This window comes from Natrix helvetica (assembly GCF_964273705.1).
Source record: "Natrix helvetica genome assembly, chromosome: 2".
NCBI classification, from domain to species: Eukaryota; Metazoa; Chordata; class Lepidosauria; order Squamata; family Natricidae; genus Natrix; species Natrix helvetica.
In genome coordinates, this window is record NC_138552.1 from 74,025,478 (window position 1) to 74,048,304 (window position 22,827).

Consider the following 22,827-nt stretch of genomic DNA (forward strand, 5'->3'; position numbering starts at 1 on the left):
TGGGACCTGTCAGAGGTGGTATTTACTGGTTCTCCGAATTACTCAAACCTACAGTTCTCCAGAACTCGTCAGAACCTGCTGAATACCACCTCTGCATTTAGTGACCATTTGAAATTACAACAGCATTGAAAAAGTGTTTTATGACCATTTTTCACACCTATGAACCTTAGGGCATCCCCATGGTCAGGTAATCAAATTTTGGATGCTTGGTAACTAGCATGTATTTATGACAGTTGCAATGTCCATTTGATCATCTTTGGCAACCTTCTGACAAGCAAAGTCACTGGGGGAAGCCAGAGTCACTTAACAACTGTAGTGATTCACTTAACAACTGTAGAAAGAAAGATTGTAAAACAGGTCAAACTCATTTAACAAGTAACTTGCTTAGCAAGGAAATTTGGGGCTTAAATGCTGTAAGTCAAGAACTAACTGCACCGAATAGCGTTTTTGGATTTTTATACTATCACCTTCGATTATATTCATTGCACTTTCCGTATTTTTTGGAGTATAAGACGCACTGCATATAAGACGCACCAAGGTTTTGAAGAGGCAAATTTTTTAAAAAAGTTTTTGCACTCTGCAAACCTCCCAAAAATGGCCCGTTTTTCGCGAAAATGGGCCCATTTTTTTTTCCAAAAAAAGGCATGCATAGCCTTTAGGAGGCTTTCAGAGAGCTCCTGGGGGCTGGGGGGGAGTAAAACAGAGCAAAAAATGGCCCTTTTTTGCTCATTTCTCCCCTCCCCAGCCCCCAGGAGCTCTCTGAAAGCCTCCTAAAAGCTATGCATGGCCATTTTGGTGAAGGGGGCAGGGTTTCAGAAGGCAAAAAAAATGCTGTATTCAGTGTATAAGTCGCACCCAGATTTTCAGCCTCTTTTTTGAGGGAAAAAGGTGCATTTTATACTCCGAAAAATACGGTATCTATTGCCCTCTCCCTGCAAAAAGGAAAATTTATACTGCAAATCATCAAGAATATAACTAAGCATATATCATTTTACTTTTTAATATATAAAATTAAATATATAGAAAATCTACCTGCTCTTTAGAAGTACCTTAGATAAGAATTTCGGAGATAACTTTGATTTTGTTTAAATAGGGAAAAAAAATTCTTAAATCCTTTAAAGGATTTGCTTCATTATGTACATATGCCCACAGTGCTATTTTATGATATGATTTGTCAACTTTTGGGCACCAGGGACTGGTTCCATGGAGAAAAGTTTTTCCGCAGACTGGAGTGGGCATGGTTTCAAATGCCGCTTGATCTTGCAGATGGAGCTTCACTTGTTAGCATGGTTTTCTGGCATGTCATGGACCGGTGCTGGTCCATGGACTGAGGTTTGGGAGTTGGGGACCCCTGCTCTAGAGCAGTTTTTACAATCAAAAGGATCCTGGAATAATAATTGTAGAACTACAGCTCTCTTTATTGTTTCAGACTGTTGATTGAAACTATTGAATGTATTAACCTCTGAATGTAATAACACATACCTGGGGAAGGCCTGGCTTCAGTCTTCTTAATGCACTTCCTGTAAAGTGCCTTGGGTTCAAATTGCAGCTAGACTCCCATTCACAAGGAGATGGGTATATTGATGTCTGGTCCCTAAATTAATAATAATAGAAGAACAATGTAAATTGTCAATGCAATTAATCAAGGTGAAGCTTGAAATATTATCAACTAAAGATTTGTAATTACTTTTAAATTATGCTATGCAGGACACAATTCTGCCTAGCAAATTAATATAGAAAACATTTCTCTTTTTTGACAGATCTCTTTGGTTGTTTAATACCATACATGATAATGACACACATTTATACTACAATTTAAAAAATCAATGCATCAATATAAATATGTCTGTTAGAACCAGATCTACTAATACACTCTCTTCATATGTATAAATTCCCATGAAAAAATAACTAGGCTCACATATTGTGCTAGGCTACAATTCAAGTTTTTTTTAGAGCAGCATGATGTGAGAATCCATCCATTGTGGCTTAGCAAATACTATGAATCAAGCTTTTATTGTTTGTCCATCACACCCTGGCTTTAAAACACTCCAAAAAGAACACTGAATTATTCAAAAAACCAAGACTGAAAAATTGTAGCTCAGTGTAATGTATGAATTCAGCCAATGTCCGAATTCAATGTTTGAAATGTCCTGGAGTAGGAGTAGCTAATACTACAGTAGATCCATTTGGTCAAGAAGCATGGCACGATAAAATTATAGGAAGTCAGAATGTTTCTAATCACCTGTACTGTATACTGAAAGAACAAGGCTTGAATCCACATGTACATTCAAATCTGTTAGCTTTAGAGTTAAAATAAATTCAGAAATATGGGAAGGAAGGAAGGAAGGAAGGAAGGAAGGAAGGAAGGAAGGAAGGAAGGAAGGAAGGAAGGAAGGACATGCAATACTAGGAAGAGAATACAAACTAGATCAAATCTAGTTATTGATCCAAACATTTTTATATTTTATGTTTTAAGAAGTATTTATGCTGATAATAAATACTATAATAATGGCACTGAATAATGACTTATGACCATTTTTCATACTCTACTGTTGAAGCATTCCCATGATCACATAATCAAAATTTGGATGCTTGGCAACTAGCATGTATTTATGATGGTTGCAGTGTCCCAGGACTATGTGATCACCTTTGGCAAGCAAAGTTAATGGGGAAGCCAGATTCACTTAACAACGACACTAACTTAACAACCGCAGTGACTCACATAAGAACTGTGGCAAGAAAGCTAATAAAATGGGTCAAAACTCATTTAACAACCATCTTAACAACATAATTTTTAGGCTCAATTATGATTGTAAGCTGAGAAATCTGAATATATACATTGGATTCCTGGTCATTCTGCTGTTCAGGTGCTATGGTAGTTGTTGATGGATAGTTTCCAGGGTTTCTGTTTTATAATTCTCAGCCTTGAAACTAGCTTATACAACTCTTCAATAGAATATTTCTTTCTGTATTGTCACATATGCAGCCACCCTGTGATGGAAAATGGAACACAGGAATATAACGCCCAGGACACCTCTAGATAGTATCTTCAGAAGTAAAAAACAAAACAAAACATTATATAATTCTTTTAATGGGCAAAATATCACAAGCCTACCACATTTCACAAGAATTTTCATATGGGATCTTGCAAGATTACAGAGAAAAGTGAAAATCCTGCACAACTGCCATTACTACATGAAATTGTGCAAGTGAGATTGCTGAAATCTTGTGACATTTTGGATATTTTTTTTTTTTTTTAACAGATCGATGTCATTACATAATTGTGCATAGTACTTGGAAGAAGTTGCTCACTCTTGGAGAAGAGGAACAGGCACCTCCCTAAATCTAGTTGTTAATTCAAATGAAAAGTACTTTGCAAGGGCTTAAAGAAAGGAAGCTGTGAGCGCCTACATCATATGCTCTGGAACAAATTTCATCTGGAAAACAAGTTCTAGAAATGAACTTGGTTCATACTGAGCTCAGCCATATAATCCCAAATATTTGTTCAACCAGGCACTTTGCAAACACTCTAAGCATAATTTCTTTATTCAAGCCGGTCATATATAATGATTTCAGTCAATTCCAGGCCCACTAACCACTTCTCCTCAGCTCCCTACCTACAGGCATTTCCTGTAGAGCTATGTCAATTAAGTCTAACTTTTAATTAATTCGAAGCCTAGTATGTAGGCTTCTCTCTCTTTCTCCGTGGCTGTTTTTTCTCCATCCATCGACTCATTTCATAGAGTGCCATTAAAAGGATCATTCACCTTCTAGCACCCTTGCTTATTCATAGCCTTGTTATGAACAACCAGCTGGATGACTCTGATTCTTTCCCACCACACCCTAAACAGAACTGGACTGCGCTTGTTAACCAGGAAATTTCCAACTTTATGTAATTATGAAAGTTCTGTATATACACATACGTACATCCCTATAATAAATTACTGCTTGCAATCTTTATTTCACAAATCAGAAGCATGGTGATATTTGTATCTCTATTTTATTTAGTAGGCTGCATTTAGTTTCCACCCCAAGCTAACAACGCCAGAGGAATTACATCCTATACACCTTTTATACAGTACATCTATACACCAAACTCTCCAAGTCTGCAATCTCTCAATGTCCATGACCTTGATTTCAAGACATGCAATTTTTGGCTTTGTTGCTTGGACTTATCAAGACCCGGGGAGGGCTTCAAAAGTTCCAGCAACGGGTTCATTGCTGCGTTGCTGGGTGGCCATGGTCATGGTGGGCGTGGCCTAGTCAGCTTCCTGCACCACAGCGGGGGGGGGGTTGTTCTTGAGCCTCCGGGAGGCCAAAAACTGCTTCCCCCAGGCACCGGAAGCTCTCCGAAGGCTGGAAACAGGCCTGTTTTTTGCCCTCCCCAAGAGCCCTGCTCTTACCTTGCATGATGAACAAGCCATGTGGAGACTTCTGGGAGGGGAGGGGAGGAGTGGGTGGGAGGGAGGGGTGGCATTTGGGGGTTCGCCAGATCGGGCAGAAACTTAGCTAGAGGATCGCCCAAACCCATGCGAACCCCCAGCAGCCCACCCCTGTCAAGACCACAAAAAAGTTCAGCTAAGTTTAACAAACGTACCCTCCATTAATTTTCAGCCCCTCCCCCGGGTACAAAAAAGACATTAAAAATAACATGTTTTCTACAGAGATATTTGTGCTGTTCTGATCACACTACCTATGTGCTGCTCCAAGGTTAATTAACTATTAAAAAAATAAAATACAGTTATGGCCTGCCTCATATCTAAGTCTGCTCTACATCTTTCAGAAGGACTATCAATTCATCTGCAAGTTTACCCACCTGCAAGTTTGGGGAAGGGCACTGAACTTTACATACAAATCTACAGCTAACCTATACACACACAAAGCTTTAGATTTCTTATCCTGCTTGTGTACTTTATTCTGAAATCCATATTTTAAGATTAGTTTGGGAAGGAACAATGCAGCTAAGGAATAGGGATTTCCCACAACAGAGTCTACAGGATAACCTGAAGGTCAGTTAGGAAAGATATTTTATCTCTGAATCTCAAAATGGGGAAAGAGAACCTACTGAATTTCTGATTAAGACCCATTAATTTGCCATATATTACTTAAAGAAAGGATGTCCAACCTTAGCAACTTTAAGACCAGTGGACTTCAACTCCCAGATTAGATGCTCCGAAAGCATGGCTGGCTGGGGAATTCTGGGAGTAGAAGTCCACTGATCATAAAGTTGCCAAGGTTGGATACCCTGAACTAAAAAGAAGTGAAGAATTGACAAGGAAACAGTTCTATGGGACCAGTAGGCTGCTCTGAGCTCCAGTATGGGAAAAGGGAGGGATATAAAGATATTATATTAGTCAAAGAGAAACAGGCCACATAAATTTTCCATGCTCTGTGTCTCAAAACCATCTGAAGCTATTATAGACACATTTTTAAAACAGTCTGCGGAATACAGACTGCAAAGTATGTTTTAAATAAAAAATGATAAGCAAGCCAAAACAAACCAAAACCTATATATGAGAACAGCTGAAGTTGAAAATATTCAGCTTGTCTTTATCGTCAACAACAATCTTTCTGAAGTTGCTAAATTACAATCACTTCTTGGTAGACAATATTTTTTCCAATCTGTTGGCTTTCTCAATCCAAGGACCTTCCATTTTAAGGAAAGATTTAATCAGACAGGGATATTTCAAAAGAAATATTTTGTTCTAAAATTCTGTACGGCTTTATGAGTGTACATTTCATTGCACAGGATGGAAATCCTGCCTGTGTATAACCAGTGAGCAAGAAAGTTGCACTGCGTTTGATACTGATTTATCCATTTACTCCATTTTAGGACAGACACAGAGAATTGTATCCTGAAGCCTAGTGCTGGGTGTGCAAAAGTCTGACCTTAACATGTTACAACCACCCTCACAGCACAGATGACCTCATTTCAAAGAGAAAAGCATAACTAACAAATCATTTTGAGATGTAAATAACACAGTGTAGAAGCCCGTGCTTAGTGATCACTGTGACCAGCCACTCCGTTGCTAAGCACCATGGTTGCTAAGTGGAAAACCACATGACTGCGATGGACTCACAATGTCACTTCCCATTTGGTCAATAAAATGAGTCATTACATGATGACGACTTGCGATTTTGCTTCCATGTTTTTCATTAATCCTGTTTATTGGAAGCTGGTTGTGAAGCACAAGAGTGGTGACCATGTGATCACATGTTGCTACAATAGTCATAAATGTAAGGATTGGTGTTTTTTTTACAGTGTTGTAATTTTAAATAACCACCAAACAAGGCAGCCAAGTAAGCAATGACTAGCTGTAATTCGTCACCATATTTTCCCCATTTATCTTAAGTTCTAGCCCATTTGTGTTTTCCAAAGCTATTTTTTCTGATTCTTGAATGGAGGCAACTTGCATTTGAGTTGGATCCTTGCAGCTATTGGAATTCCAGATAATGCTGACGCTAAATTAGAATTAACACTCATTCACAATACCACTCTTGATAAGACTGCTTGATAAAAAACATTCAAATTAAGTGGGGTTTACTCCTACATAAGTAGACTCACATCCCAGACACAATTAGAATGCGATTGCATTTCCGATATGATGCCCTTCAGAGATATTTTTTTGACAATTTCCATAACTCTCAACCAGCATAATTAAAAGCCTACGTTTGGGTAAGTTTTAGTGTAATACCTGTGAAGGTTGTGTTGATGGAAGTAGATGCTGTTCCACCCTACTTCAGAGTAAGAACGGCTGAATTCAATGGGATTTCATTCTGATTATCACAAATATTTATTTCCTGTGCAACAACTTTTCTCCAAGCTATAGAGCTCTGCTGCAGCTTCTAACTTATTTAGTTTATAGAGCAGTGAGTGCCGGAACGCGTCCATGTGCGTGTGTTGGAGTGCATCAGAAACCTGAAGACCAGCTGGCCGGCGTGCATATGCCTGCTTTTGGGGTGTATTTTGGGTCATTTTCAGGCCATTTTTGCCTGTTCTTCAGGCCCTTTTCCAATGCTCCGGTGCCTGCAAAGATCAGCTGGCCAGTGCATCAGAAACCAGAAGAGCAGCTGGTGACAGCGCACATGCCCAAACGTGCCATAGGTTTGCCATCGCAGTTAATAGACATACTTCATTTTATATATCAATAGGATTCATACTTTATACATCAAGATATTTATGACAGGACATATTGTCTTATTTCTAGCGTACAACAACAGCCAGCTTCTCAATGACAGACAGTTAATAACAGAGGGGCTAAAAGCAAATTACAAAAAGTCTAGGAATTTTCTGGCTTACTTCTAAGACAGAATGTAAATAAGGAACTGAATAAAAAATTCTTAGAATTGCATTGTTCATTTTAGCACTTATAATATCATCCTGGGACTGAATGAGCAAGAGAAGCAATATGGCTGTGGCTGTTCTGGAGAAACCAAGATCCATTCAGCCATGATGGAAGCCATCTAATCCTAATCTATCTCCCTGGGAAAGATGGTGGGTGAGAACCATGCCCACCCCTTAAGCAATTCGGATGACCAAAATGAAATGTAATTAAAATAAAGCTTCCTCATAAAGTTCCTGTGCTTAAACTGAAGGGAAAAAAACCCATAATAGAAATATCTGCTAAAGTATAGTAATGGAATATATTTGTATATTTTTTTAAAAAAAGTTTCTCATATTCATGATTGCAAATAAGGATTTCAAAATAAAATAATAATAAAATCCTGAATCTATGAAGACATTTGAATATCAATAAAGAACACTCCATTTAATATGAAATTTGTTTCCCTCTGTGTAAAAAAATTCCCTTTGCCAAATCCCAGTTTTAATATTTAATTCCATAATTAAGGAATATAATTCAACATCATGTTTACACCTTTAACTGATATATTTTCCTAAAGTTTTATTAATGTATATAATTACCTCTGCTTGTGATGTAGGACTCCAAATGCAGATTTTTAATTGGAATTGAGATGCTTGGGCACAGAATTTTAATTCTCATTTAGCATATAATATAGCTTCACATCTTCCCTGGAGCCATTTTTATGTAAACAAGAATTACCTGCAAAGAAACCTGTACACTGAATAGTACTGTAGAAATTTTAAAAATGCAGCAAAGTTTCAACAACAATCTTTATCATTCACATCTCCTCCCAGTTGATGGTAGAATGATCATGTTTAATTACTCCTGCACTATTTTTCACGTGGTATGTTTAAATCCTGGGTGTGCGGCTGAAACATATGCACAAAATGGGCGTTGGCATTTGAAGTCTCTTGAAGAAGGCAATAATTCTTATGGTAAACATTTAGCTACTCTGAAATTATTATTCCAATATCTCTAAGACAGGACAGGAATCAAGTGAAGTTGTTTCAGTCTAAAGTAATACTATTGCTTTGACTTAAATTTATAACTTTTAAAATTAAGCATTTAAAATTGATGCTACTACGGAAAACTGTATTATGCCTAAAATACTAAATACTAAAATATGTATGTATGTATCCTGCCTTTATTATTTTTACAAATAACTCAAGGCGGAAAACATATCCAATATACCTTCCTTCTCCTGTTTCCCCCCAAAAAACCCTGTAAGATGAGTTGGGAGAGACTGTCCCAAGGTCACCTAGTAGTTCATGGTTACAGTGGGAGTCTCCAGATTTCCACTAGACCAAGCTTTGATAATAATTTTGTTTAAAACTTTGTGAACCCGTTTAATTTTTTAATATTTCTTCATAAAGGTAAAGGTTCCCCTCGCACATATGTGCTATTTGTTCTCGACTCTAGGGGGCAGTGCTTATCTCCGTTTCAAAGCCAAAGAGGCAGCGCTGTCCGAAGATGTCTCTGTGGTCCTGTGGCCGGCATGACTAAACGCTGAAGGCGCACGGAACACTGTTACCTTCCGACCAAATTTGGTCCCTATTTTTCTACTTGCATTTTTACATGCTTTCGAACTACTAGGTTGGTAGAAGCTGGGACAAGTAGCGGGAGCTCACTCCATTACGTGGTGCTAGGGATTCGAACCACCGAACTGCCAACCTTTCTGATCAACAAGCTCAGTGTCATAGCCACTGATCTATTATCCACTGATCTAAACCTAAACAAATTAAACAACTGTGTCAAAAACATTAGGAGAACACTGAACAACAATGATGTGAATGGCAGGGTCCCTAGAAGAGTCCAAACAGAACTTTGCTGCCCATCTACAGTTTGCAAAAGTTCATGTGCATAGCCAAAAGGCTATTGGAAGGATGTGCTATGTATGGATGAGACTAAAATTGAACTTTTTGGCTTAGATGTAAAGTATTATATTTGGCAAAAAAACAAACACTGCCTTCCAGCATTAGAACCTTATCCCATCTATGGAGCACAGTGGTGACAGTGTTATTGTTGTTAAATTCTTATCCCACCTTTTTAAATATAACTCAAAGTGGTGAACATACAGTACCTAATACTCCTATTTCCCCCCCCCAGCAACAATCCTGTAAGGTGAGTTGAGCTGGGGAAAAATGATTGGCCAAAGTCACCTTGCCAGCTTTTATGATGAAGGGATGTTTAGAAGTCTCACTGTCCTGGTTTCTAAGCCAGCATCTTAACCACTACTCCACACTTGCTCTTATGGTTTTTGAACCTGCTTTACTCCCTCTGGAGCAGGACATCTTGCCATCATTGATGAAACTACGAACCCTGAAATGTATCAGCAAATTCCATAGGAAAGAGTCATAGTATCTATTTATGACCTGAAGCTAATGAGAAAGTGGGTCATGCAACCAGACTACAGCCTAAAAGGCATAAGTCATAAGGCCAAACAATGGTTAAAGACCAAGAAAATTAATGAATAAGAATGGCCAAGATAATGTCCTGGCCTTCATTCTATAGAAATGATATAGAAGGGCATGAAGTGAAAGGATGCCCATCGACATCTCTAAGATGAAGCTGTTCTATAAAGAGGGCAAACCTAAAATTCATCCAATCCCATGTGCAGGATTGATGAACAGTTATTGGAAAAATTCGTTTGCAGTTACGGCTAAGCAAGAGAGCACACACCAGTTACTGAAAACAAAGCTTTTAGATTATACTGTTTATGTAGCAATATTGAAAAATGGGTTCCCAAAGTTTTAAGCACTCCTGTATTTTCTATTGGCTGGAATAGATGGTCTAAGATTTGTTTTCCATAGACTTTTCCACATATCTTCTCAGCAGCCACTTTAGAAATTAATCTATATTTTGCCCTCAACAACCTCCGAAGAGATTAAATTGAACTAAACTACCAAAGTTCAGTTGTAATCACAGCTAACATACGAACAACAACAACAACAATCAGGATAAACAGGCATTTAACATGAGTTACACTGTGTTTTTGTAGGTGGCAAAATCATAGGCAGGATGGCCAAACTGTGCTGGATTCCAAATCCCCTAAACCAGGGGTGTCCAAACTTGAGAACTTTAAGACTTGTGGACTTCAACTCCCAGAATTCCCCAGCCAGCATGGCTGGCTGGGGAATTCTGAGAGTTGAAGTCCACAAGTCTTAAAGTTCCCAAGTTTGGACACCCCTGCCCTAAACCAAATAATAAAAGTTAAGGAGCTCTGGGAACTAAAACTACAGCTAGTCTTCAAACCTATGACCACAATTGGGATTGGGACAGCTCTGCCATTAGTGGGGTGATTGTGGAGAGGGCTAAGGTTTATGCTTGACCTGGTGACAGAGAGGGCGATTTCTCGCTATCCCCTCTGATTCCTTCCAGCTGGGCCTGGCAAGCTCTCTTCAGCATACCAGGGTGTGGCACCCTATCACCCTCCACCACACTCAGCAACTGGATCCTGATCCAGCAACAGGAGGAAGAAGATGATGAAGGTTATCTGTAGGGAACGGGGTGGGGGGTGGGGGAATGGCAAGGGAGTGTGTGCAGAAGTATGTGATGGAATGCAGGGCATCCCAAAGGACAGAGATAGGGGAAGATAGGCAGATGGGGGGCAGTTGAAACACCCCTGCGTGGTAACTTCAGGCAGGCTGCAGTATGGAATTTTGTTCACCTGACTGCGGGGGGGACGGGGGCACTACAATGGGCATAGGGGACCAGTCACAAGTTCATTTTTTTCAGCACCGTCCTAACTCCGAGCATCAGCAAAGTGGATGGACTCAGTTACAGCGGCACTATTGGAAGAACTGAAGGACCAAATTAGGACAGAGTTTCTCTTAGAAATATATCTGTGCAGGCACTAAGGTTGACACTGATTTGATGGCACATAATAAATCAATCAGTGACTAATTATCCAAGAATTTAAATGCCACAGCATGAGGAGGGCTAAAGACTATCCTCCCTTTCTATAAACCATGGGGCTAGATTTTGCCTCATTTATCTTCCACAATATTATTGCAGTTAATAATACTTCATTAGTAGGATCAAAGGGCCACTGTTACATATTTATGCACAGTGTGTAGCTTCCCATTTAGAGGAATCCCAATTACATCATAATGGAAGGCTGCCACCTAAAGGAGCATAATTGAAATGCATCCATATACATCAAAGCCGAAACGAGCTGTTTGCATCCTGTAGACACGTGTGTTTCTCTGGAATCAACAAGCTATTTGCATTTCAATGATGCTTTTTATAGTAGCAAAATGTAGTTTGTGAATTTCATTCCCTGATGGGGAATTTGATTCCCTGAAGGATTTTGCAAATGAACCAAATACCGTACATTTGATTAAAGCTACAATACAAGGCAGCACAAGCCACCTATTTTCACGTTCTGTTGGCAATCAATAGTATGGTCAATACTAGCTTGACCAGCCTGATTGTCAGATTGTGGCAGTAGATTTTTAAAAAGACCAACCTCTTCTTTAAGCTACAAGATCCTTATTTATGGTGGATGACATACTTTTCTCAACTGCCTGAAGCGTATCATCAATCCATTACCAGCCCAGTGACCCCTTAACAGCCAAAGAGAGGACATGTACATTTGTTCTGGCTTCAGTATGAGACTCTTTTATACTGCATGCAACAACTTGGGAGACCGTGAAACAATGGAGCTTTCTTGGCTTGCATTGTAGACAAAGAAATGCCAAAATGCCTGACCCCCTATACATACCCTGGTGCAGTGTAGCAATTTTAGAGTGTCAGATTAAGACCAGCGCTCCAGATTCAAGGGCACAGTCAGTGAAAAAAACATATTGGATGACTCTGGACCAGTCACAGGGAGCATTACCTAATGGTATCATTCAATAACATCTTTTGTTTGTTTGCACAAAACCTTACACTTGCTGCAGCAGGCCGTTGTGACTGGGCACAACTGAACACCCCGGTGACAGCATCTACTAATACCGCAAGGGACTCCATTTGCTTCCCATGTGGCCACGAAGCCGTATTTGGTTTCCCTTGGATCCTTACCTCAACCTATCTCATACTCTATGGGAATAAAACTGGAGGAGGAAGCATTATGTAGTCTACCCTGAGGGAGGGAGGGAGGGAGAGAGATATCTATACATAATGTCTGGTGCTTATTTGGATATAATCCCAGAGCATCAAAGCATTTTATTCTAAGCTCTTCTCACAGAAAATATATGCGATCTTAAAACATTATTTTTTTTTCAAAAGAATCAGAAAATCTGTTTAAAACTTAGAAACAGAAAGCTGCTTTATTTATTTATTTAATGTACAGGTTGTCCTCAGTTGAGCCCAAAACATATGTTGCTAAGTGAAACATTTGTTAAGTGAGTTTGCCCCATTTTATGACTTTTCTGGCCCCAGTTGTTCAGTGAATCTTTGCATTTGTTAAGTGAGTAACATGGTTGCTAAGTGAATCTGGACTGCCCATTAACTTTGCTTGTCAGAAGGCCACAAAAGCTGATCACATGATCCCAGGACAGTGCAACTGTCATTAATAAGAGTCAGTTGCCAAACATATTTTTGATCATGTGACCATGGGAAAGCTGCAATGGTCATAAGTGTGAAAAACAATCATAAGTCACTTTTTTCAGTGCTGTTGTAATTTCGAATGGTCACTAAATGAACTGTTATAAATTGAGGACTACCTGTATAGGCTGCCTATTGCACGTAAACTCTAGATGGATCCTTTGATACATGAAGTAGAAATATAAGTGGACAGAATCAGGTAAATGCAAGGGACAGCATCCTTCTTCTCCCAGGAAAAAAATTAAAAGTCTCACTGGATAAAAGTTCTTACTGATCAAAAAAATTCAGCCCTTCAAAAAGAACCTCGGCGGGGTGAAAGAGGCTTGAGAAACTTGTGTCCCAGAAATTTTAGGAAGAAAAAGGATAGTTAAGAGGCTCAAAAACAATTAGAAAAAACAAGAGTGAAAAAAAAGAAAACAAAGTAAGAAGGCACAACAATAACAAAAAGAGAATGATGCCAGGAACTCCAAGGTGACATCCTAGTAGTAGCACAGAAGGAGAAAACCCAGAAAGTTACAGTGGTTTTAGTAAAGGCAAACATTATGATAGCAGTGTTGACAGGTGAAGAGCCTGGGGTGATGACACAAAGCTGTAAGGTGTCCAATGGAACATCAGCTAAACTGATGGAAGATAGGCTCAGGACACATTGGAAAGTAAATATTTTCAAATATTTCCTCAAAGAAGGAAAGCAAAGCAACAGAAAGCATCAACACCTAAGGTAGTAGAGCAGCCAAGGGCTGTCAAGTAAAATAAGCAACCAAGCCAAAAGGAAGAATTGGCAGGATGGCCAGGAGTAGCTTGAGTCCATGGTGCGGCTTATAACAACAGAGCCCACAGTCACCACATGGGTACAATGCAGAGCAAGTGAACACAATTGAAAGACAACTCCGCAGGAAAGGGCTCCTGATTGTCTAAAGCAGTGGTTTTCAACCCGTGGGTCGGGACCCCTTTGGGGGGTCGAACGACCCTTTCACAGGGGTCGCCTAAGACCATCGGAAAACACATGTTTTCGGTGGTCTTAGGAACTGAGACACCAATTTTATGGTTGGGGGTCACCACAACATGAGGAACTGTATTAAAGGGTCGCGGAATTGGAAAGATTGAGAACCACTGGTCTAAAGCCTTAGAAGAGCCCAGGTAGGAGGTACAGAAGCCAGTAAAGGTAGCCTGGGCAGTGGATCACTGAACCAGGGGTGGGTTCCAGCTGCTGCTACTGCAGTTTGCTCAGGGACGCACTGCGGATGCGCAGTACTTTAAAAAATCCAGTTCAAGGGCGTGGCAGATCAAGTTACTACCTATTCGGCTGAACCGGTCCGAACTGGTAGGAACCCACTTCTGCACTAGACTCTAGCAGTAGCAATGTTTCATCTAAATAAACTGAAATGGAAAAGGTCTAGAAGATACAGCATCTGAAACAGTCCCGCCAGAAACAGCCCATCCCAACAGCTATGTTCCCTCTAAGCTGCGCGGGTGCGCGGATGCGCAGGTGGCAACAAAACACAGCGCAGCAGTTTCCAACTGCCGCGCAGGGATCTTTAGCATGATGGACTTTAAGCTGCAGGCGGCTAGGAGGCTTCTATCAGCTGGGCCGGGATATTATAGTGCCTGGACACACCCAGAGGAAGGCGGGCCTTTGGCCAATAGAAATGTGGCTGCCTAGGGTTATGATTGGGCTCCCTCCGCCGGCGCGTGGCTGATTGACAGGGAGGCCATTCCCTCCTGGATCAAAGTTATTGAGGGGGGGGAGCAGCGGCAACAGCAAACTCTCCGCGGGACGTGCGGAGCATGCTTCCGTCGCAGTTTGTCGGCTAAGTCCCCATGGCTGGGCTCCCCGCTGTTGGCTCTGCTTCTGAGATGCGGGTGTGTGGGAGGCGCTCGCCACGCAAGCAAATGGAAGCCCACGCCAGGTGGGCACATGTCTGAATCCAGCCTCTGCGTTCGGAGCATTGGGGCTCGAGGTTTTTTCCGCAGGAAGGGGGAATCGAGCTGGATTTTATTTGATTTGATTGCTCGAAAAGAAAAAGAAAACAGAGGCTTCTTGGTCCGCCTAGACCAGAAACTCAAAATCCGGAAAATTAACCTTGTTTAGGAAAGTTTTGCGCTGATGGAAAAATAGTGTTTTCCAGTGAAAGTTTTTCCTACTTTTCCTTGTTTGCTTTTTTGGCCTCTATTCCTTCTCCTCTTTTCTTTCTTCCTTTTTTCTTTCCTTCCTTCCTTCTTCCTTCCTTTCTTCTTTCTCTTTCTCTCTCTTTCTTTTTTCTGCCTCTTTTTCTTATCCTCCCTCCCTCCTCTCACCTTTCTTTTTCTCTTTCTTCTCTTTCCTTTTTTGTCTCTCTGTCTATGTGTGTGTGTGTTTGTTTGTGTGTGTGTGTGTGTCCCTTCCTTCCTTCCTCCCCCTCCCTCCTCTCCCCTCTTTGTTTGTTTCTTTATGTGCCCCAATTGCTAATCTACATCAATTGGTAATTTATTCATAACTTGCTAATATCACTGCAGACTATTGGATAGTAAGGGGGAAAGTATGAAGCATATAAAGTAATTCATAGTATGGAAAATGTGGATAGAGGGAAGTTTTGATCCTTTTCCCATAGAAAGTCATCCATTGAACTTGAATACAAGTAGTCCTCAACTTACAACAGTTCACTTAATGACTAAAGTCACATCAGCACTGAAAAAAGTGACTTAGGGCTGTTCTTCACACTTATGATCCTTGCAGCATCCCCATGGCCACATGATCAAAATTTGGATCTTTTGCAACTGCCTCATATTTTTGATGGTTGCAGTGTCCTGGGGTCTCCTTTTGCAACCTTCTGCCAAGCAAAGTCAGGAGGAAAGTCAGATTGACTTAACAACCAGGTTACTGATTTAACCGCAGTGATTCACTTAACTGTATGTAGCAAGAAAGGTTGTAAAATGGGGCAAAACTCACTTAACAAATGTCTCACTTAGCAATAGAAACTTTGGGCTCAATTAGGGCCGTAGATTGAGGACTACCTGTATAGGGAGATTTCTTTACTTAATGTATATTTACATGGTAGAATTGAGTTTCAAATAACACTGATTTCGTTGTCGGGTGACATCTATGAAAAAAATTCAGATGCTCAGACATGAAAATGTGCTGCTCAAACACTATACTTTTCCGCTCACACTGAAAAAAATTTAGAAGGAACATTGCCCAACAGAACTAGCTGATAACAGAGATCAACTTCAGCAGAATTGAACCAAGGGAGAGGTGGTTGATGATGACCAGGATTAATACCAATAACACCGAGATCCTGGAACAGATTTAGAGATCCTAGCTGAAAGAAAGTCACAGCTAAGGGGAAAAAATAGTAGAAAGCTAAAGCATAAAGTTTGCGTATAATAACAAAAGGCAGAATAGAAAAAGCTACAGGACAACAAACATTAATACCAAGTGGAAGAATAGCAACAGAAACTACATAGAGTTGAATCAGGAAAATAGAACAGATTTAGAAGACATCCATTGAGGTTTATTTTAATAAGGGATAGGTAATATATACATAATTCACTTTTTCCAATAAGAACATTTTTCCTAAAGGATTTGGTACATTCTGTTTTGCCTGGGTGCAGACTATTCCTAAATGTACAAGAGGAGAAATGCCATTATATCCCCATCTAAACTTGCCCCTGCATTGAATCTGCACTGGTTTCACTGTATTATTTTCATCCCAAATGCTTAACCAGAGGCTTCAATGCTGTAACCCACCATGCCTTGACTGATCTTAGCCAAATATACACTAGACAAGAGCATTACATTTTTGCCATTGAGGAAATATAACTAGCTACGCATAATGAATGCTACAAATCCGCAGACAGATTCAGAGTAAATATTTACCTTTGCAATGACTCATTCACCCAACCTACAACTCACCCGGGTTGCTGCCAGAGATTTACATGTCGAACCACTGGTAGCAGTTCTCTCTTATTAAGCGGAGTGATTCCAACTGCGGCTTCAAGAATAGCGACGTACTTCTTACATTTCATCCTGAATCTTTTAATGCGGTGTTGAATTAAGCTGCAAACTATATTTGGCTGCCGCATCGGAAATCATCCTGTCTGGGCAAGCTGACTAAACTACAGCAAGCTTTTTCGAAATGGATTACATACGTTGCAAGCTGGAGAAATAGCAACATTTGGGGGGGAAAGAGTAAAAACGTTCCTGACAGCTTCTCTGAAAACGTCACTGTTATGTAATTCTAGGGATCTATGAATAAAGCTCTAATGGAAATGAAGCAAGAAACATGGTCCTAAGCCTGGTCTGATAATGGACACTCTCCAATTTACTAATCCTCAGCTAAACCTCCAAGGCTTATAATAATCCAAGCACTAATGGTAAAGCAGGTGATTTCATCTTTCAAATGATGTTAAGAGCTACCGAAGATTCATTCGCTATACTTTCCATGACATTCCATACTTTATGAGCCAAGCTAAGAGGAAGGAAGAAATTAAATATATCTTTTTAGTAGCAGATGCTTAAGAGATGTGCTCAGAACTAAGCAGGCTAACACAGCCCCACTACTCAGCAAATGCTCTTTTACAGCAATGATGTGTTCAGCAAGAAAATGTTTATAAATCACTGAGAACATCTGGCACATCTGGCATGTGCATGGCCTCACTTGCCACCCGACTGCTGATTTTAAGCCACGATAGGTACAAGTAACCAGTATATTCCCAGAAATCTTTAGCTGTACAACAAAAGGGTCAATCTAACTAATCCAGATGTGACAAGATTCATCATGTATTTTAGAATAGAATAGAATAATAGAGTTGTGAGGGACCTTGGAGGTCTTCTAGTCCAGTCCCCTTCTTAGACTGGAAACCCTACACCACTTCACACAAATGGTTATCCAACATCTCCTTAAAAACTTCCAGTGTTGGAGCATCACAACTTCTGGAGGCAAGCTGTTCCACTGATTAATTGTTCTAACCATCAGGAAATTTCTCCTTAGTTCTAAGTTGCTTCTCTCCTTGATTAGTTTCTACCACCAAACCACCAAAGCTTTGGGGACTTCAGTGGGGTTCACATATAGTTCCAATGACCACATTATAACAAAAATGTGTTGATTTGCAGGATATTCATTTGAATACAGACCTGGAGACAACAATACGCATAATGGGAATATTTATGTAAGTTGAGTTCTTGCATGGATTCTCTTATAAGTCCCATCTGTGCATATCCTTTCATGGCGAGTATTAGATTCAGATTATGAATTCTATTTCAAGAAAAGGCCCATGAATCTGAAGCTTACTTCACATGTTCAGAAGAAACATGGAGTTTGATGAAATTTCACTTTTTCTACATATGTAGCATCTTCAGAAAAAGAACGTTGGTCTTACCTGAACATTTTTTTCGGTTGAGTGGAGGGAGGGGTCACAGAAGGGTTATCACAGCCTGATTGGTCCATTTGACTGAGAGAAAACTTCTTAACCTTCGGCTTCTCCCGTTGGTTCCCAGTTTCCGCGATGTCGTTGCATGCATCTGTAACAACAAACAAAGACAAGGGCAAGCCCCCCCGGGGCCTCCCGATCCTACACCTCCCGGACCCTGTCTATCTAACTAGGGCGGGAATGTGACCCCTCCCTCCACTCAACCGAAAAAAACGTTCAGGTAAGACCAACGTTCTTTTTCCAGTAGAGTGGATGGAGGGGTCACAGAAGGGACATACCCAAGCTACGTCCCCGGGAGGGCAGACTGGGTCCCAGGTGGAGGATCGGCCACCACCCTCTGGAGGACCCTCCGCCCAAAGGATGCTTCAGCAGAGGCATAGACATCCAAACGGTAGTGCCTAATGAAAGGCGTAGGAGAGGCCCAAGTGGCCGCCCTGCAAATATCCTCGAAGGGCGCTCTGGTAGCCCAGGCCGCAGTGGTAGCGGCACTGCGGGTGGAGTGGGCAGTGATCCCTGACGGGGGAGTTTTCCCGGAAGCACCGTAGGCCTCAACTATGGCCAACCTAATCCATCTCCCGATAGTGGAAGAGGACACCTTGCATCCCAACGAGCCCGGCTGAAAAGAGACGAACAACGCCTCGGTCCTCCTAACGCCCTCCGTCCGTTTCAGGTATATGCGGACGGCGCGGCGGACATCCAGCCTGTGCCACACGAACTCCTGCTCCCGTGAAGGGTTGGGACAAAAATTAGGAAGCACAACCTCCTGGGCCCTGTGAAATTGAGAATTCACCTTCGGAATAAACGAAGGATCCAAACGCAGGACAACCCTGTCTTGGTGGATTATACACAGATCACTGCGAGAAGAAAGGGCCCCCAATTCTGAAATGTGCCTGGCTGACGTAATGGCCACTAAAAACACCACCTTAAGGGTGAGAAGGCGCATGTGCACCGTCCTAAGCGGTTCGAACGGGGAGCCCGTCAGAGCCTTGAGGACCAGAGTAAGGTCCCAGGTCGGGAATCTATGAACCGGAGGCGGACGGATGTTAGCCGCCCCTTTAAGAAAACGCTTAATCAAGGGAGAACGTGAAAGGGTAGGGGAACCCTCCCCCCCCCAGAATAGTGGCCAAAGCCGCCACCTGTCGCCGGAGCGTATTATGCGACAAACCGTCCTCTAACCCCTTCTGGAGGAACTCCAATACGTCCGGGACGGTAGCCCTAGAGGGATCCAACCCCAATGGAATACACCACTTCGCAAACGGCTTTCGTGTGGCATTGTAAATCCTAACTGTGGACGGTCTCCTAGACGCCTCTAAGGTGGCTATAACTCCCGACGATAGTCTCTTCCCCTTCAGGATCCCCCGTTCAAGAGCCAGGCGGTCAGATGAAGCCACTGAGGCCCTGGGTGATGCAAAGCCCCCTGACTCAGAACGACCTCCCCTGGGGGAATCCTCCAGGGGTCTGCTACCGACAGCTGGACCAGGTCCGCGAACCAGGGTCTCCTCGGCCAGTACAGGGCTAACAGAATAACGAGAGCCCTCTCTGTGACTACCTTCCTTATCGTACGGGGAATGAGGGGAAGGGGAGGAAAGGCATAAAGAAGGCCCGGGGGCCACCGGCTCCTGAGAGCATCCGCTCCTTCCACCGATGGAGACTGGAAACGGGTGAAGAACCGCGGCAGCTGGGCGTTGTCGGGGGAGGCGAACAGGTCCACAAGGGGCGTGCCGAATCTGCTGCATATCCTCCGAAACAACTCCGGGCCCAGTTGCCACTCGCCATCGTCCAGGGTTGTGCGACTCAGCCAATCCGCCTGAAGATTGGACACCCCTGAGATGTGCTCTGCTACTATCGATGCTAAGTGTCTCTCTGCCCACAAGCCCAACAACTGCGCCTCTCGCCAAAGGGAACGGGAGTGGGTGCCCCCCTGGCGATTGACATGGGCCTTTGTTGCCACATTGTCCGTGAGCAGAAGGACATGGCGCCCCCACAGGTGATGACGAAAGGTCCGAAGGGCAAGTCTCGCGGCTTTCAGCTCCAGCCAATTGATGTTGTGGCGGAGATCCGAGGCGGACCAACGTCCCTGGGTCATGTCGGAGTCCATCACGGCCCCCCAGCCGAAGAGGCTCGCATCCGTCGTCACGGTGACTCTCTCGGGCTCCCAAAAGGAAGCTCCCTGTTGCAGCGCTGGGGACAACCACCACCGAAGAGAGAGCCTCACCTCCGCTGGTAGAGGAACTGGACGCAAGGAGTTGCTCATCATCCTTCTCTGGACTGGAATCAAGGCCCACTGGAGAGGTCGCAGGTGAAGTCGGGCCCAGGGCACTATCCCTATACAAGAGACCATCTTCCCCAGGAGTTGAGACAAGGTCAGGATGGAAACAGACCTTCTTTTTCTTACGGAGGAGACCAGTTGACGTAGGCTGGTCAAGCGGTCTGGGGATAGGCGAACCCTCCCTGACTCGGAGTTTATCACTGTCCCTAAGTGGAGGATCTGTTTGGACGGGGACAGGTGGCTCTTGGGAAAGTTCACGGAAAACCCCAACGCCTGAAGCCAACGGATCGTCAGCCGAAGATCCGACGTGGCTCTGGGAAGGGACTCCGCCTGGACAAGGACGTCGTCCAAGTAGCACTGAAGTCTCACCGGGATGGAACGTAGGTAAGCCACCAGTGCTGCCAGGACCTTGGTGAACGTCCGCGGAGCTGAGGCCAGACCAAACGGGAGGGCCCGGTACTGGTAATGCCTGCCCTGGTGAGAAAACCTGAGATAGCGCCGGTGAGACTGAAGAATGGGGATGTGGAGATAGGCCTCTGTCAAATCTACTGAGGCCATGTAATCCCCCTTCCGAATGCCCTGCAGGATTGATTTTAGGGACGCCATCTTGAACCGCCTGTAGACTAGGTAGCGGTTCAGACGCTTCAGGTTGAGGATTGCCCTCCAACCCCCTGAGGATTTTGGGACTACGAACAGGTGTGAGTAGTAGCCCAGACCCCTCTCCGGCTCCGGAACGACCTCCACCGCCCTGATGTCTAGGAGATGGGCGACAGCGAGGTCCATGAGACGACGGCGTCCCGGATCTCGAGCCGGGGGGAAGACCTTGAAAAAACTCGGGGGCTTGGAGAGGAACTCTAACCTTAGGCCGTGGCGAACGGTTGCCCTGACCCAACCGTCTGATGTGATCTGATCCCACTTGTCCGCATACAGTGCCAGGTGGCCTCCGATGGGATGACTCGGGTTCGAGTCATTTCCCCCTGCGGAAGGGACGGCCGCCCCCCCCCTCGAAAGGGCTGCTTGGACTGCGGCTGATACCTAGAACGATCCTGAAAGTTCTGCCTATTGAACTGCCTGTCCTGCCTGTACGGTTGGTAACGCTGATCCTGATCCCTGTCATAGGATTTGAACTGGGGCCTGCGATAGGGGTGACTACGGGACTCCGCCTTCTTGGTGGATGTAGGCATAACCTTCTTCTTATCTTTGTTCTCCACCAAAATCGGCTCTAAGGAAGCCCCGAACAAATTGGTACCTGTAAAGGGGGCAGCTACCAAGTCCCACTTGGCCTTATAGTCCATCTGCCAGTTCCTGAGCCACAGGAGCCGACGGGAGGCCACCGAGGTGGCCAAGGCACTTGAACCAAATCTAACAGCGTCTAGGGTCGCATCAGCCGAATACTGACACGCTGCCATAATTTTAGCTAAATCCTGGTGCACGCGCTCATCTTGGATCGGAATACGATCCTGAAGCTGGCGGAGCCACATAACCGTTGTACGGTTGAAGTACGAGGCGGCAGCCGCCGCCCGCACCGCCCATGCTGAGGCCTTGTAATTTTTACGTAAAGTGAGCTCCGCCCTCTTGTCCTCTGGCTTAAGCTTGTCTGCCGCGTCCCCCGAGACCACCGGGGAAGAGGAGACTAGAGCTGCTATGGGCTGATCTATAACCGGAAGCTGAATAGCCTGCACAAAAGACTTTTCCATGTTGTAGGCGCGACGGTCGTTGCTGCCTGGAGGGGAAAAGTTAGAGGGACGGGCCCACTGGCTAGTAGCCACCTCTAAGAAAAGGGGAGGAGCAGGAATCTCCTCCTTATTGGTGGCCGTTGCTGAGAACATGACCATGTCTGGATCCGTGGGCGGTGGGACTGTGGGGTCCCCCGTGCCCACTTTGGTGGTCCTCCTAGCCTTCTTAAGCAATGGTTTGAACATGGCCTGGAGGAAAAGGTTGGAAGAACGAGGCGGCTCAGGAGCCGCATCCTCCTCCTCAGAAAACCCCCAATCATCCCTCCGTGCCTCCCCCCTAGAGGAGACCTCACTCATGAGAGAGGGGGAAGAAGCCCTAGATCTGGATCTACTAAAGGGAGTAACCCTACTGTGATGGTAAGGCCTGTCTCTTTGGGCTATGCCCCTAGAAATGGCTGCAGAAATTAGTCTTTTGAGATTCTCAGGGAGGTGTTCTAGATGCTCCTGATCACCCTCCGAATCATAGTCTGGTGCCACATAGGCCCTGCTGGATCTCCTACCCCTA

General features: G+C 43.4%; 1 protein-coding gene across 2 annotated transcripts in view; it reads right to left on the minus strand.

Moving 5' to 3' along the window:
* Positions 1–22,827, minus strand: part of TJP2 (tight junction protein 2) — a 98,348-nt gene that overhangs the window by 68,280 nt on the left and 7,241 nt on the right. For both annotated transcript variants that reach the window (XM_081945744.1, XM_081945745.1), the window contains exon 2: positions 1,483–1,594. The gene's annotated coding sequence lies outside the window, so the exon portion shown is untranslated. The remainder of the gene's footprint in view (positions 1–1,482; positions 1,595–22,827) is intronic.